Genomic DNA, 16,141 nt, shown 5'->3' with positions numbered 1-16,141 from the left:
ACATACAATATCATTTTCCCGGCACAGTCGGAGACCCTCATTTCTCTCGCAGGCTAGCAGTCCAATTTCACACCGTTGTAAATACGCTTCTCTTATTTTTGACATCGTCTTCAATTTTTCTTACTTTGTCGCGTTGGCAGCCGAGTTCCTCTTCTTCTGCTTTGCCGCGGTCTCAACCCCGGCTACGAGGATGGCTTCATTTATAATCATTTCCCGAGGCTGTATCTCCCCCCTCCCTCCCCCCATCGCTGCCCCATTCCACTGCTACGAGCTTCTTCCAGGTCGAGGTTCTCCGGCGTCCATCAGGACCTTATACGGCCAACTTCTCCGATCTCATTAGACTCCCACAGCCTCTTTCGCTGACGATTACGTCGCCGGAGTTAACCCTTTAATCGCCATAGTCGTACATTCGCGTCAACTTTGTTACCCACCGCGTTAGTGTAAACCTTTTCGCAGGAAAATTGGACAGCGAACGGGATCACGGTGCGTATTTTGTTAATATTGTTTAAACTATACTAGCTGAACTGTAAGATCACGTAATAACTATCGGGTCTACTGGTGTACGCAATCTGGAATTTTCCATAGTTAAGGTACCTTGTAATTCTATAGAACAAGAGATCAGTATAGAAGTAGCCTTGAAAAGCTTTAACTCGGTCAGTTTTTCAATGATTTAAGTAAGTAAATGAATTTATATGAACGTATGGTGTTCTTTTATTTAAATTACTTCTTCTATGTTTCTGATGAAAATATTCCCACAATTACATAAATATACGGTATTACTTGCACGTTCCGGCTTAATTCTCTGAATACCTTTTGCATGGAATGTCACCGGCTTAGAACTATCTGCGGTAAAGTACTATTAGTAGAAATATTATCAACTAATAATGTGTGCATACAGAGTCCTCTCGATTATCGTCCCTAACTCAGGTCCGCGAGGGGACGATAATCGTGGACTACGCCAAACGCTTCTGACCCCCGTGAATACGTTTTTTGCTCGAAGCTCGAGCCTCGGCAATTCGCCTCTGTAGTATTCCGAATGTAGAAAGGGACAAACCAGTGAAAAACAGAGAGAAAGATTCTTTTCCCACTCGACTCGGCTGCGTGGCCCGATTTTGTGTGTACCGTTTCGGCCAATAATAAAAATACGTGTGACTGAAGGTAATCCAGCTACATTTTATTAGTCGGCAGCTCTCTGGACAGACGGTGACGATTGAACGTTTCGACTAATCGTCGTACATTCTGCTGTTCCGTCCGTCGAGTCCAACGAGCGCATACATTGTTGCCCGGCGCGCGAGACAACGCTAATGCAACGATGAAACTTTTTATTTTTGATTCGTTTTTAACCCTTTCGCCTGCAATATCGTGTGAGAGCCGTGGTACGTCTATCGGACCAAACATTAGAATTTCAAGATAATTGATCTTCTTGTTCACTGATGAATTGTTCGTAATTACTTATTTAACATCCTACAAAAAATTAAACCAGATGTACCTAACACCTGTATTTACATATTAGAAGACGTGTGCGAGTTGCACAACTTTAAACGCACGTCCGAAGCGTCAAATGGCTCGACGCGTAACCGCGAAGGCTTTGATTGTGGCACGCCCCGTCGGAACTTAAAGCGTTGGCGAAAGGGTTAATGAAACTTTTACTAGTACATTGGTGAGATTTTTCTGATTAAAATGATACCAAACATGACATAATTTGGATCATATTTACTCATGTAGAAACTGTTAATAGTTCATATTAGTTCATTATCGATTCTGATAAAACATAAGTAAATATGACCCAAATTGCGTCGTGTTTGGTATCATTTTAATCAGAAACATCTCACCAATTTGTTTATACAAGTTTCATTAATAAAGAATCAAAAATAAAAAAGGTTGATCGTGCATTATTATTGTCTCACCGACATCCGGAAATGTAACCTTTTTGTGGGCTACCAACGTTCAGTTGTCGGATCGTGAACGGGAGGAAGCGGTCTCGGCGCGCTGCGACAACAAAGTATGCGGTTGCCGAGTTCCACGGCCTCCCCCCACCCCCTTCCAGTGGTGTGGTTGATGCCTGGACAATAATCGCATATCAACAAAGAGTCAATAATCGCGAGGACTCTGTATTATGAATTTCAGATAAAAGTACCTACTTATAACTCATTTTAAATTCAAAATAAAAAGATATTATTATTTCGGTTTTACAGAAATAGTGAAAACAGATTGAATTATTGCTTTTTGTTTTCAGTTTCTTAATTACTGTACGTATGTGTTATTTTCCATTGGAGATCTTATAAAATTCGTTTGCAAATAGATTAAGTTATGTATGTACTGCTAATATTTACCAAAATAATGTTCACGAAGAAAAGTTTTTGAGGTTAGTTCGCTATTTAAACGTCAGGCGCTACAGTTAAATAATTTTTGTTGCACGACAAACCAACGAGATTTTAGTGACATCTATTTGTTCATTATTAGAGAAGTTTCAATTTTGTTATGTTTCTTGTTAACTTTAATTAGTACACATGTAACAGTAACTATGTATATTTGAAAGTATTTAATTGAGTTTCTTCGAAATATAATTCGTAATTCTTTTATAAAAATATTACAAAATATTATAGTAATTTGTTACTTATAATTCCAAATATTTTCTGTTTTCACTATGGCTGTCATAAGTCGCTAACTTATTCCAAGCTTCATCGTTATTAAGTAAAGTAATATACATATAATTGAAACTTAAAATTGTTGGAATATTAATTCAAAATTTCCAAACTATTTTGAAATCACATAGAGCCTTACTCTTTGGGCAAGGATCATTTCTTTGCATGTCCAAATTGTTTAGTTAATTACTACAAACGATTCTTGAAAAAATAAGGGTAATACTATTCCTATCGTTTAAATGAAGTATTCTGGTTTCAGTTACGTACAACGGACAGGATAGTCATCGTCTCGTGGCAATTGGACATTAACGTCGGGAATAAAATTCATAAAGAAATGGGTCACCTTGTCTGTCACGATTACACCGACACCCATTCACTTCCTTTTCACTTTACGCGCAATGCTTTTCTTCTTGCGACCCCCCCCCCTTTCCACTCCCATTTCTTTTACTTCCTACCTTCGTTCGTCCTCCCTTCTCTCCACCTTGCCACACCAGATTTCTGTTATCCTACTCTCTTCGTCTCTTTCTTCCACGCGATCGCAATTCCTTTCCGTCCGTTTTTACTGCCTAGTACGCAGAGGGGTTGGCGAGCTGTGCGAGCCTTTCTATGAACGCGGAATATAACGATTGCTCTTTGAAACCGTTACCGTGGAGTGCGGAGTATTAATGCCGACTCACGTGGAGGGGCCGTAGAATATTTTGTCGAGATGTTTCCGTCGCTGACCCTTTCCACTCGGCGGCCGTTGTATCGCGTAACGAAGACCCCCGATGAAAAAGTCGAGAAAACGGGGAACGTGCACTTCCCCTTTCTTTCCGTAGGTGAACCTGAAATTGTACTTCTGTCACGTAACGACCATATTCAATCCTTAACCTCTGTTTCTTGAAATCGCTTTGAAATGTAAAAAGCTTTAAGATGTTTCCTTTTCATTTCAAAGCCACGCGTTGGTACGTTTTCATTGAAAATCACACAGCGCGTGCTTAACGTTCGGGCACTCTAACAATTATCAGAACAGAAAATTTATGTGTTCTAGATGGATTTGGATCCTTGTAAATTTCTGGTAAGATCATTCTTGCCAACCATAAAGTTCCAATAATAGCGTCTAATACTTTTCAAAATCATTTGCATCAACTACAAGTGTGGCTACACCAATGGAAGATCAAAATCACTAAAAACATATCATAACAAGGAAATTTCACCTTAAGAAAAGTCCACCTGTATGGTGTAAATATATATAAAAATATTTAGAATTTCATGTGGACACTAAATTCACTTGGACAGAACATATAGCAAAGAAAAGAAAACGAACAGATTTAAAAGTGAATGAAATGTGTAAGATAATAGGAAGGAAATTTTGCTTGGCAATAGAAAACAGACTGTAACTATATAAGATCATTATCAGACAGATTTGGGCATACGGATCAGAGCTACGCGGATGTACCAGTAAATTATATATGACCATCATGCAAAGAAGACAATCTAAAATATTACGCATGATCACCAATACACCTTGCTACGTATTTAATTAAACCTTACATAAGGATCTATATGTTGATATGTTCCGTTTGTCAAGGACTTCATAAAAGGAAAGAGCTAGGAACATCATGATAAAATCGCTGGTTACATTAATACCCTATCCTATTACAATTACTACTGGAACAACAAGATTAAAGAAAACTGAGGAGATTTTGGCAAGTTAACCTGCTATGTGGTCAAAAAGGCCTCGTTATTGGAGAAGCTCTCATCACCCCATTAAAGAGCAACGCAGTACCTCGTACAATAACATGTGTTTCTATTGCTGATAATAATAATAAAAAAAATAAGTTTTTGTTTTTAACAGGTGTAACAAGAAAATTTATTTTCATTATAAAAATATTCATATTTAACCTTACATGCGTTAGTGTATAGTAGTTACGTATATGTATATGTATTTATGTAGGTACTCTAGAGCAACATCAAGTCCATATGTAAGTTATTGGGACACTTACATATAACTTACATATGGACTTGATGTTGCTCCAGAGTCCCTACATAAATACATATACATATACGTGACTACTATACACCAACACATGTAAGGTTAAATATGAATATTTTTATAATGAAAATAAAATTTCTTGTTACACCTGTTAAAAACAAAAACTTATTTTTTTCATTATTATTGTCAGCAATAGAAACACATGTTATTGTATGAGGTGATAATATGTATCCCAGTATTTTTCTTAATTTTTATTTTTATTTCCTCACTATTTTTCTCCTATGTGTGCTTTCAGTGATATCATTAATTATTGAAAAATGGAACATGTGTACGATGCTTGATTACAAGGATGGTTGAATTATTAAAAACAATCATTGATTTTTGAAATAAATTAGTCGCGTACTGATTACGAGACTACACTTGTCTACGTAAATCGATGAGTTGCGATGATTTTTCTTTTCTGCGACTGCTACACAACCATGAAAGCTTCAACGAAATAACAGGTAACGAAAAATGATGAGATTGGTATTGTTGAATGTGTTTACTCCTTGAAACTGTTTCTTGAGGGGTGTAAATTCAAACGAAAGTATTGCGGAATATAATTAAGAAAATTTATTCAAACGATTTTAGAAGAGGTGTTGCGGCGTCTCGCGTTAAGCTCGCGAATTAACCACTGCTCGTTGGTAAATTAATACCGCGGAGCTCGTTTGAAAGATGATGTGATGGTGAATGGTATTATGTGTTTTAAATGATTGACAACAACTTAGCAACGCACTTATATTTTAATATAAACTTAACGTAATGTATGTGTATGTGTGTACTGGTTGTGTTTTGACTGATCGATGTGTTCTTGTTGATGGTTGAATATGTTCTGCTGAATGAGGGAATGTATAGGTGCTTGCTGGAACGGATCGACTCTTGATTGGTGGGAAATGCAGAATTTTGGTTGGTATAGGTGGTTCAAGAGGTGATACTATAAATTTGGAAAAAGTGGGGTTTGGTGTATGTAGTGTTGTTACTTGGATTCCTTGAAGTCAGCGCCGAAATATAAGGAAGGGTTTTAAGGACCGCGAATGGTTTGCACGTGATGTGCAGCTGTCCACAAATCCCTGTTTATGACGTTTGGTGACCGTGTCGACGGCCCAAAACGCGACGAGCGTTGCGACCATCGCCTTCCTGCGTTGGGTCGCAACAAGAGGTATTAGAGAATACCTAATTCACACAGAATCAAACGAGAAAATATGCAAGAAATATGTATGTAAATCATAAATAAAGTGTGTTAGAAATGGTAGCACAATCGACACTGGCGATAGTAAGTAAAAGATATGAAATTAAAGTTTCTGCATACAAGTCTTCATTTCCGAGGAAATCAATATTTAAATTAGTTTAAATACGCATGCACTTGAGTCCGACGTCACTTATACGTTTGTACATTTCCTATTACCTATTTCTGTATGTTCTAGTACTTACAAACATTGACTGCTTGGATGATATTACAACACATTTTTCGCAATTATTTGAAACAAAGTTGAAAATATAAAATTGTAATATTGATAGAAAACATACAAAAATAGAGTATCATTGTGAGTACAGGAATAATAGATGAGTAAGGTAATGGTCAGACACGTTGGCCACATTGCTTTCAATACGTCACGTACCCGATTATTCAAACGAGATATATCATAAATCATTAAAAAAACTTCATTGTAGACTTTCAGTTTAATTTTAAATGAAAAAATATCTCCTGTAAGTGATAACGTACAATTTTGTACGCTACTTAAAGAAGAAAATATTTCAGTCAATTGAACAAGCCCGCATCATATCAATTTCGAAGTCATAAGTTAAATTACATTTCGAAATACGAGAAAATGTGTAAATACTTCCAGTATCACGTACTTAAATTACGCTGCATGTTTCTTTATAGAATAAGGATAATGTAAATAATAACTAACATGTATTGTATTCACAAAACATTCTTTAATTCGGCAACAACTCCTTTCTACAACTCGGGACATATTTTTTTACATAATTTCCTTATTTTTTCCACGTGAAAACATTATAAATATTTTACATGAAATTTTCACAAACAATAAATGCAGCAGAATAGAGTATTAATTATTTCATTAAAAATATGTTAATGTCAATAATAGCAAATCTAGTCCCTCTTCGAAAATTGATATTACGACAAACTTCGTGCTCACTTGCCGTCTCAGAGCACGACACCGTAACTCCCATTATATTCTGTTGGATGAACCCGAGGCGTCGGGGCTTTAGCCAAAGGCGTGATTGTTAATTGATTTTCAGGCTTCGCCGCCGTGTCCGATCCCCCTCTCCATTCCTTCAGCGTACTCCTTTTTATTCCTTACCGACATTCGGGACTTAACGATTCTGTAAAAATTATACCGACTTGTTAAAGAATAATGTAATCATACAGTACCTCCATCGAAAGGTTTTACATTTTCCTTGTAAATGCAATCTATTTCACGCTAACTAAAATTAACAAAGTCTTGTTTAATTTGTGAAATTTGAGAACAATTATTTAAATGAATTTAAATTTTCTTCTTTAAGTTCCTTAAAGTTATCATAATTGACATATTAATTTATAAAAGATGTTCTAGATTAAATTTTTTCTGTTTCGAATTCTTTTATTTAGTTAGTGATTATTTAATAGATTTGTGTTCTTAAGGAACTCAACATATTCTTTGATGTTAAAATAATTTTGTTACACGCGAAAGACCATATTTTACAGAATGTCATTCGAAGAGGTACCTATATGCAATTGATGGAATAGTTTGGTGAGTAACGATAAAACTGAAAAATAAAGTATAACGTTTTATTTTACTTTTTATAGAAATGTACAATGTAAGTTGTCAGCACTTTAATAAAAATAATGTTGCAGCTTAAAAAAACAAAAAATGTAACAAATGCGTTGTGTTATGGAAGCCAATATACTCGAAGCGGATAACGTTACACAAGTAACAAAATTATACACGAAACCTAAAAACTGTTCGTTTGTCCGTCAAAAATGTATTTTTCTGTTGCATTTGTGCTATTACATTTTTCGATGTTACCCTGTGAATAACGCTTTGAATTTTATTATCCTCCACTCGTTGTTAGTCCGAAGCTTTAACCAGACAAACGTTTGAAACTGACCAGTGTTATACTGGACTGAAACGTTCCTACGTACCATACTTCAGCAAAACAAACCAAACTTGCTGAGTAATACAGATGTCGACACGCTTCACAATCTTGAAATAACCGCAGCAAATTGATGAGTCTCGAGTGGCAACACAATGTTAAGCAAGTATTCTATAATGTACCTTCATAGCTATTTGTTCTGGTCAAATAACAGTCTACTTGTTGAATGTCACCATTGCCAGTGAAATTAATCAATGCATCGAACCCCTGAAACTATTTACCTCGAGCATCGCAGTAATTAATAATGGACGATCGATAAATTTCAATTAGCCTATTCATGGCGGAGATTGTAACTCGGTAGTTATACAGGTGAATGGAAAAATGTATACACTGTTCAACACTTAAAAAAATTTGCACTTTTCAATAGGCGTTAGTGACAGATCTTTATGAGCTGAATACGAATCTGCAAACCGTTTTTTCCTAGCACGTCCAGTTTATGAAAAAATCAATATTTAAGAAAATTGCAAAATTTCAAATTTGGAGCTGTGTTGTGCTTTTACTGTACTAGGTATTCTGTTTCTTTTGACGCGAAATAATTTTTTAGACTCTTCCGAACAAAATAATATAAATTGTTATTATATTATACACATCTAAATATGTTTAAATAATGTTCAAAGTGAAAAGGACACCGAAAACATAACAATTTTTATTTACATTCTGCAATTTATTTCAAAAACGAAGGGTGTAGGACAAAATCTAACCATAGTCCGCGATAGAGCAAACCTTCCTGTCGAGGAAAATATCAAAGAAACTTACAAAATCTGTTTTGTTTTCAATAGAGCAGCGAAAGAGTTTAAGGCGCGTACTCAACAACGAACGGTTCACGAACACTGTTCGTAAGCAATGTTCCCAAACAGTTCACGAACATTTTATAACTACTACTCGATTTTTTCGCGAACATTGTTCGTAACATGTGCGCGCCCGTTTGCACAACGTTTGCGTACAGTTTGCGAACAATTCGCGAACAGTTACCAAACACTTGTAAATATTCTGTTGCACCAGTCTGTAAGTTTCTTGGGAGTAACCAGTTCGTTGTCTGTATTCGTTGTGCACTTGCTATTTATGGAAACTCAAAATTAAAAAAAAGTGTGGGTAAGATTAATTTAAATTTGTAACAAATTATGAGTACACAAGAACACGTGTCAGCTTGTGCTGGTTTTATGGTTATCCTTTTGCGAACTCAAAAAAAAAAGCATAAGCGACGTTCATGGCAGAGAAAATTGTTTATAAAGAGTAAAAATTATAGAAATTTGAGGATGGAAATCGCCCCCTACTAATTTATGGTCTTGCAAGAAGCAAATTGACAATTTGGACCAGTAGTAGAAAAAACATTATTTCAGTCAACGAAAGTGTACGTGACTGCATCCAAATCTGTGGAACTTACTTCTGGTAATGTATACTTTGAAATAATCTTAATTAAAGAATTTTTTATTAATATTTAAGATTTACCTACGTGCAGTTACTACGGATTTTATTTTGATATTGCAGCTCATTTCATAACCTGGTTGGAAGAGGTCTTTTTACTGTTGCATGACTATGACGTTAATCTTCATTGAAGACCCAATATAATTAAATTACAATCGCATGTACATAATCAATTGTCTTCACCGAGATACAAAAATCTGTAGGTACCAGTATTCTCGGTATAAAAGTGGATACGCAGAAAAAATGTTAGGAGATTTTTAAACTCCTGCAAATTTTGTTTTCGACCAGAATACAGTAATGAAATGTGCACTGTATGATGAAACACCGATAGTTATATGCTCTTGGTGTAAAAAAGCATTTTGTTTATAACATATTTGTCATGAATATAATTTTTGCGACAAATATGAACCGTACAACCTTCGGTAATATATTTTCCGAAAACCAAAGCAATCGGAAGCTGAAACAGCAGGCGTGCGTACGGGATATAAATAATAAAAAAACTGCGAGACTGTAAGAGGAAATTTAAAAAAAATATACATCAATGGTTTTGCAATGAAACGCTCGTCACTGTTTGTCATTATGAAAATTTTAATAAGTTGTAAAATAAAGTTATAAACAATTGTTTTGTCATAAACAAATTATATGCTTGACAATTTGTTAGCACCATATTTGAAAAACTATGAAATTCGCCCATTGAAAGTTTTCGTGTATCTCCACTGATTTTTGAAATACTACTTCCGAGTCGAAACTTTGATGTGTTGTTTCACCCTCAAAATATGAAAACGGTCCGATATAAAAAAATACGTATCTCTTATTTTTCGGTCCTCTAAAACATATCTGGAAACCAAAGTAATCGGCGGCGAACACCTGGGACACTCTCCTGTCAGCGTAACGGGAGCGTTAAACGCGCACAGGCAAGGCGACCGTGGTCATTGAGTACCACTGTCGCCGCGGCGTGTTTTGCTGAACTGTTTCGCTTCTCTATTGAAAACAAAACAGATGTTGTAACTTTCCTTGACACCTTTCTCAGCAAAAAGGCCTACTCTATCGCGTGCTATGGTCAGATTTTCTCTTAGACCCTTAGTTTTTTAAATGAATTCAAGAATATCAGCAAAAATTGTTACGTTTTCGGTGTCCGTTTTATTTTGAAAATCATTCGAACATATTTAGATGTGTATAATATAATAAAAATTTATATCATTTTGCTCCGAAGGGTCTAGAGAATTATTTTGTGACAAAAGAAACCGATTAACTATTACTGGAAAAACACAACACCGCTAAAAAATTGAAAATTTGCAATTTTGAAGAAAATCGATTTTTTCATGAACTGGATGTGCTCGAAAGAAACGGTTTGCAGATTTACATTCAGCTCGCAAAGATTTATCGGGGCCGCCTATTGAAGGTTACGAAGGCGAAAGAAAGTTAATATTGGTTGAACGGTGTTATTTGTCAGCGCGTTGGAAAGATACATGAGTCGGTGAGTAACATGGAGACACATATAACACCTCGCAGGCTCCATTCATATGCTATCGGCGACTATAGCACCACTGACGCTGGTAACATTGCGGTATGCAGTTGATTATGGAAGCTATATGAAGAGGTCCGACGTGGCCTAGCATCTTGAGTACCCTATCCATGTTCAGGGGCTTGCCGCCCCCTACTCACGAAACCGTGGAGAAAGCTATACAGCCGCTGTATAGTTAATCCGCATGGACGTTCTCGAGGGACGTCGAAGATTCATCTCAAGACGCTCGATATTGCTCGACTACTCCAACCACCGGAATCCACCTCCTTCTACTGGTATGTCCTTCTCCTTCACTTGATCCTTCAGAGTCCTTCCAGCTTCGTGCATTAACTCTGATACGCAACCGGAATGTCTAATTCTTTTGTGGGCATACTCGAGGGTGCATATTTCTAATTTTTTTTTTTATAATTAGTGAATTTCTGTCATACGTGTACGGCCATGGAACGATACCCTAAAACCTGCTGCTTAGAGACATGTGAACGTAGGAGTCCAATGCTTTATTGATTTTATTTTGTTCGCATAAGTTTCCGCTTTATGCAGTTGCTGTGTAATGGACACTTGAAATTTTATACAAAGTTTAATCATTAGTTTTTCACTTCAAAGTTTAATCATTGTTCTTTGATTTTCCATTGGAAATGACACAGAACTTACAATCAGTTCTTCAGCTAGTTTCTTAGACAAAGATACTTCAAATACTTTAAAATGATTGGAAGCGATAAACCCATTACTATTTAATCATAACTACATTATAATGGATTCTGTTGTGTACTCGTAATACTCGGCAACAATAGCGAGTTCCTACGTGAAAAGGATGATCGTTGAATATAGAATCTAAAAACGATCATGTTAAAAGACTCGGGGCTTGTTTTAATGCGGATCAAGTCTCGGATTGTCCTTGATGAGAATTTACAGAAATTTGAAATTGGATTGTAAGTTACAAGACCCTGCTTGTCCTCGACATTACTCGTTGGAAATTTGAAACTAGACTGATTCAAAACTCGGTTTGATACACGTGTGCGACGATCCTAACAGCCGTGGTTAATATTGAATTTTCACTATTTCGCATATGATTGGTAGTTGGGTGGTTGCAAGAAGACGGTAGGGATAGATGAGAATTCGAACGGAGTTATAGTACAGCCGCGTATTTCGGGAAATCCTATAATTATAAATTATATGGTTAACAGGAGTTTTAAGGAACTTGAATAGCATCGTTGTCCTGGTGTTCGGTACGTCATAGACGGTTTATGATGGCACGAAGCCGAAATGTACCCGGTATATTGTCAGTTGTTTCCGAACGGTAATTGAAAGTATGCTTTTTTGTATAGTTTATATCCGTCTCGACGGAAAAGATTTATTCTCTAAATTCTGATGTTATGTATGTGACAGAGAGTCTAAGTGCGACTCTACATGAATTAGATTTAATTTTAATTAAAAAGACGTAATTTCAAGTGCTTCGATTTTTATTGAATCTAACAATTAATGAAAATCCTACACGTTTACCTTGCCGTGAGTGTTACTTTCTGTTTCAGCGTTCGATAAAAAAGTAATATCGAATTACAAAAGACTTATCGACGCAATGTATGATCCACGAATTACAATGAACTTCGAGAAATATTTCTTATATTTATTAAACTACTTATTTCGTACGTATAGTAAACTATATTTTAGAAAATCCTTATAAAAATATGAGCGTTCGTTCATTTCCTTTTGGTCCACCTACAACCTTTCCTCGCCTGTTCATTACGTATTTCTCCCTCTGATGTTCTTAAACATTCATTTACTACTACCTTTCTATCTGTTTTTCTGTCTTGTTTCTCACTCTCTTAGTATAAATGTACATGAAGAATAATTCGTTCTACATCACACAGAGAGGAAGGATATTTATTTTCTATATCCTCAATGACTATATTGTTGCCTATTGCAAATGAAAAAATATTGTCAAGGTTTTATAGCATAAACATAATTAGTATAACCAACAGAACGATGTACTTAATTAATGAAATAACTAACGACAGTTCAGACTTTACGATGCCTTAAACTTTGTCATAGAATATTATTATGTGTATCATTAAATTCGTTTTGTAGCAGCATGAAATGTTAATACCATTGTCACTATTTACAAGCATTTAAAGGTACAAGAGATTAATTTATACCTCGTCACAATCTGTAAAGACATTAAAGTCGCGTCTTTATTAATTTTTACTTGCAAAAGGAATAAAAAGCAGTAACAATTTAAATACTTATTATATTCTCCAGTTCTCCAGCAAAACATTCTTCGTAACTGTTCTTCCTTAATGTTATTAAAAAATATGTGAAAAATGTAAAACTCGTCTATGTGAAACTAACTCAAATATGTGAAACTCTTCTGCTTAATTATAAAATAAGATCGGTTTGCACTCATACCTTCCAGTCTTTCCAATAACATACAGAAGTTACGATAGTGTTATATAATTTAATATCTTAAAAATAATATTATCACATTATAAAAGTTTAGATGGCGAAAAAAATGGCATCTCATTTTCGCCAATGTAATATTTTCAGCAGTGTGTTATACTTCCTTCGTAATACTATGTTTTTTTCGGAGGAAGTAATTTTAAATCTTTATAATAATCATTTCCATATAAAAGACAGTTATAATTAAGAAACAATTATTTTCAAGCGCACTAACTAAAGTTTTAGTGGAAACGTTGCATTTGGTTAGCGCGCGGCTGGTCGCAAGTAGAAGTAAGGCCTTATATGTATACATAAATGTAACTGCATTCAACTAAAATTAAAAACACGATACAATAGTAGGTACTTAAGGTAGCTCACGCATTCGGTGTCGTATCTAGCTGGGGCTCCATATGGCGCGTTATACTTTTTATCAAATTTACCAATTTAATTTGAATGATTAATATTTTAAACTAATTTGCAGTACTGAAATGGAAAAAAATGTTCAAATAAGTGGAAAAGCTGGAACGTTCGTCGAACGAACTAAAGAAAAGCAAGTGACGTTGACGCTCATAGCAGAACCTTAAGTTTGCATACTTTGATCTTAATTATTAATTCTTTTTAGGTTTATTTGATCGTTAACATAAATATCTTTAGTTCTGTGCCATCATAATCTCCATAAAAGAATCTATAACCACTTAAATTTTTATGAGAACGTCATCTTTTGTAACTAAATAAGAAGTGATTAACTTCTAAGTATCAACTACAGTTCCAGAAGGCTCGTGTTAACAAAATATTTTCACAATTTCTTTTCTAATAATTTTATCGTTGACCTTGCGTTTTCTTGTGGTAGCAATTGAAAGTTGAAGCTTTTTAGAATGTGCTGTTAAATTTTCAACGAAATTTATAATTATTACAAATTTGCGTCAGCCACCTTAAATAATTTTACTGTTTTGATATAAATAGAGACTTTGGTATCTAATATCGACTTTTGGGGATACACGTACACCTTAGAAAGTCTCAAAATTTTCACCGTTCTATCATATAAAGTTTGTACAACTATCTAAACCGATTCTCCGGATGCCTTGGTGGATAGTCTGGTTAATTCGAGAGCACACAGGCGGATTATGGTGTCTTTAACCGTGGACTAGAAAGGTTGAAAGCCATGACTGAAACGCGTTGCAAGATTTATCCGATAAACCAGATTTAAGCGGCTCTTGTATCCTTTCCACGGATGAATTGCTCGAGAACGTTTGTGGACGACGATGAATACGGTCGACGCGAAAAGCGATCTCCTCCCACACCAGTTGTACGTATCCGAAGGGTTGAGAGGCTTAAAATCAAATGCAAGTACCAGACTAATTACGCTAATTGGCATAATACTCCTGACGTGTTTCCAGGTAGCAAAGTGTCGACTCTTCGATATCAGAGCGGACACAATAGAAACTGGGAACGAACAAATCGGTTGATTGACGCAGATCCAATCTTGTTTATTTGGTAATTGGACGAGTTCCAAAAAAATCTCTTTTATACCCTTGCCAACAGCAAAATGGTAATGAGGTAACTGAGCATTTATAGCTTTTTTTTTACAATATAATAGCAACTTTGGAAGATGTATAAAATAGAAATGATATTTGCTACATACATTAGATTAACGATAGGCCATCTGCGCATGCGGCACCCAAAGCTTCTCTGTGCAGCTCCCAGGACAATAGTGGGTTTCATAGCCATTCTCCCTAAACTTCTACATTAGTAATCTATAGTTGTATAATATGTACCAATATTAGAGCATTTCATTTCTGTGGCTCTTGAACATTCAAAAATGTATGAAAAGTATTATATGTATGTCTCTTCATCGAAAAATTTGCTTAACCCTGGACTAGATCAAGGTCCTGGAATAACACGTGGCGAACGAATATGCAATATCTATCATAAGTCTTATGCCATCATAATAAAACCGATTAATATCTTTGTGCAAGTAATCGGTAGTACACAATAAAACTTTCTTTCTTTAAAATGAACGCAACGAGTAGATGGTAATATTTACTTTGTTATATGTATAGAGCACATTGCATTTTGCACTTTTATATTAATCAAGTTGCTATTTATATTTCTATAAAAATTACATACTGTATAGTATGTACTACATATTACGCTTTTAATATCTACGATCTGCTGTGAGCTATCGACAGCCTACGTGGCGTGATCAGAATGTCATTCCTGAAATGATTTGACTTGTCAGCGTTCAGCCTCAAAATCATTAATGTTACTCTAAAATAATGTAGCATGGGTTATTTAGTTAGTTTCTATCATAACGTAGAATATAAATTATTCAGTGATGCGTAATTTCAGCTGTCGACTGTTGGTGAGACGACACGCGTGGTTCGTAAAAAATAAATGAACATTAGGGCTGCTAGGGAACGATCGCGAACGATAGCGAAGGGCAGTATGTCGTAGCACGCCAGCAGTTATAGATGCGCTGTATTACACATTCCCTTTTATTATTAAATGTTGCGTTGTGCAACAGCATGTTCGTTACTGGAACAGTTCCCTATAATAATTATTAACACTAATCATACCAAGACTTAATATATACCTATTTCTACCATAGCGGGTCAAATGACCCGACTTTATGTTTCATGCTTGAATGTATGAAATATGGATGTTAGGAAGGAAATAAAAATATAAATTAAATTTATTATAATTAAACAAAATAGTATGTTGAGCATTTCTATTACAAAAGCAAAAAATAAAAATTTTTAATTCATAGTTCAACGCATTTTTTACATATAAGTGTTTCCATTGTACATTTTCCGCAAACATATTTTTTACATTTAGAGCAAATTTTGTTGGTTTTATTTTCTTTACAGTATCCTATTTGACATCTCATACGTTTATAAGCATCTGTAGTAGACTTAGGCAACGATCCTTTCGTATTTGTTT

This window comes from Dufourea novaeangliae, unplaced genomic scaffold, assembly GCF_001272555.1.
Source record: "Dufourea novaeangliae isolate 0120121106 unplaced genomic scaffold, ASM127255v1 scaffold40, whole genome shotgun sequence".
Classification (NCBI taxonomy): Eukaryota; Metazoa; Arthropoda; class Insecta; order Hymenoptera; family Halictidae; genus Dufourea; species Dufourea novaeangliae.
The sequence above is the reverse complement of the archived record's forward strand: the minus strand, read 5'-3'. Positions refer to the sequence as shown.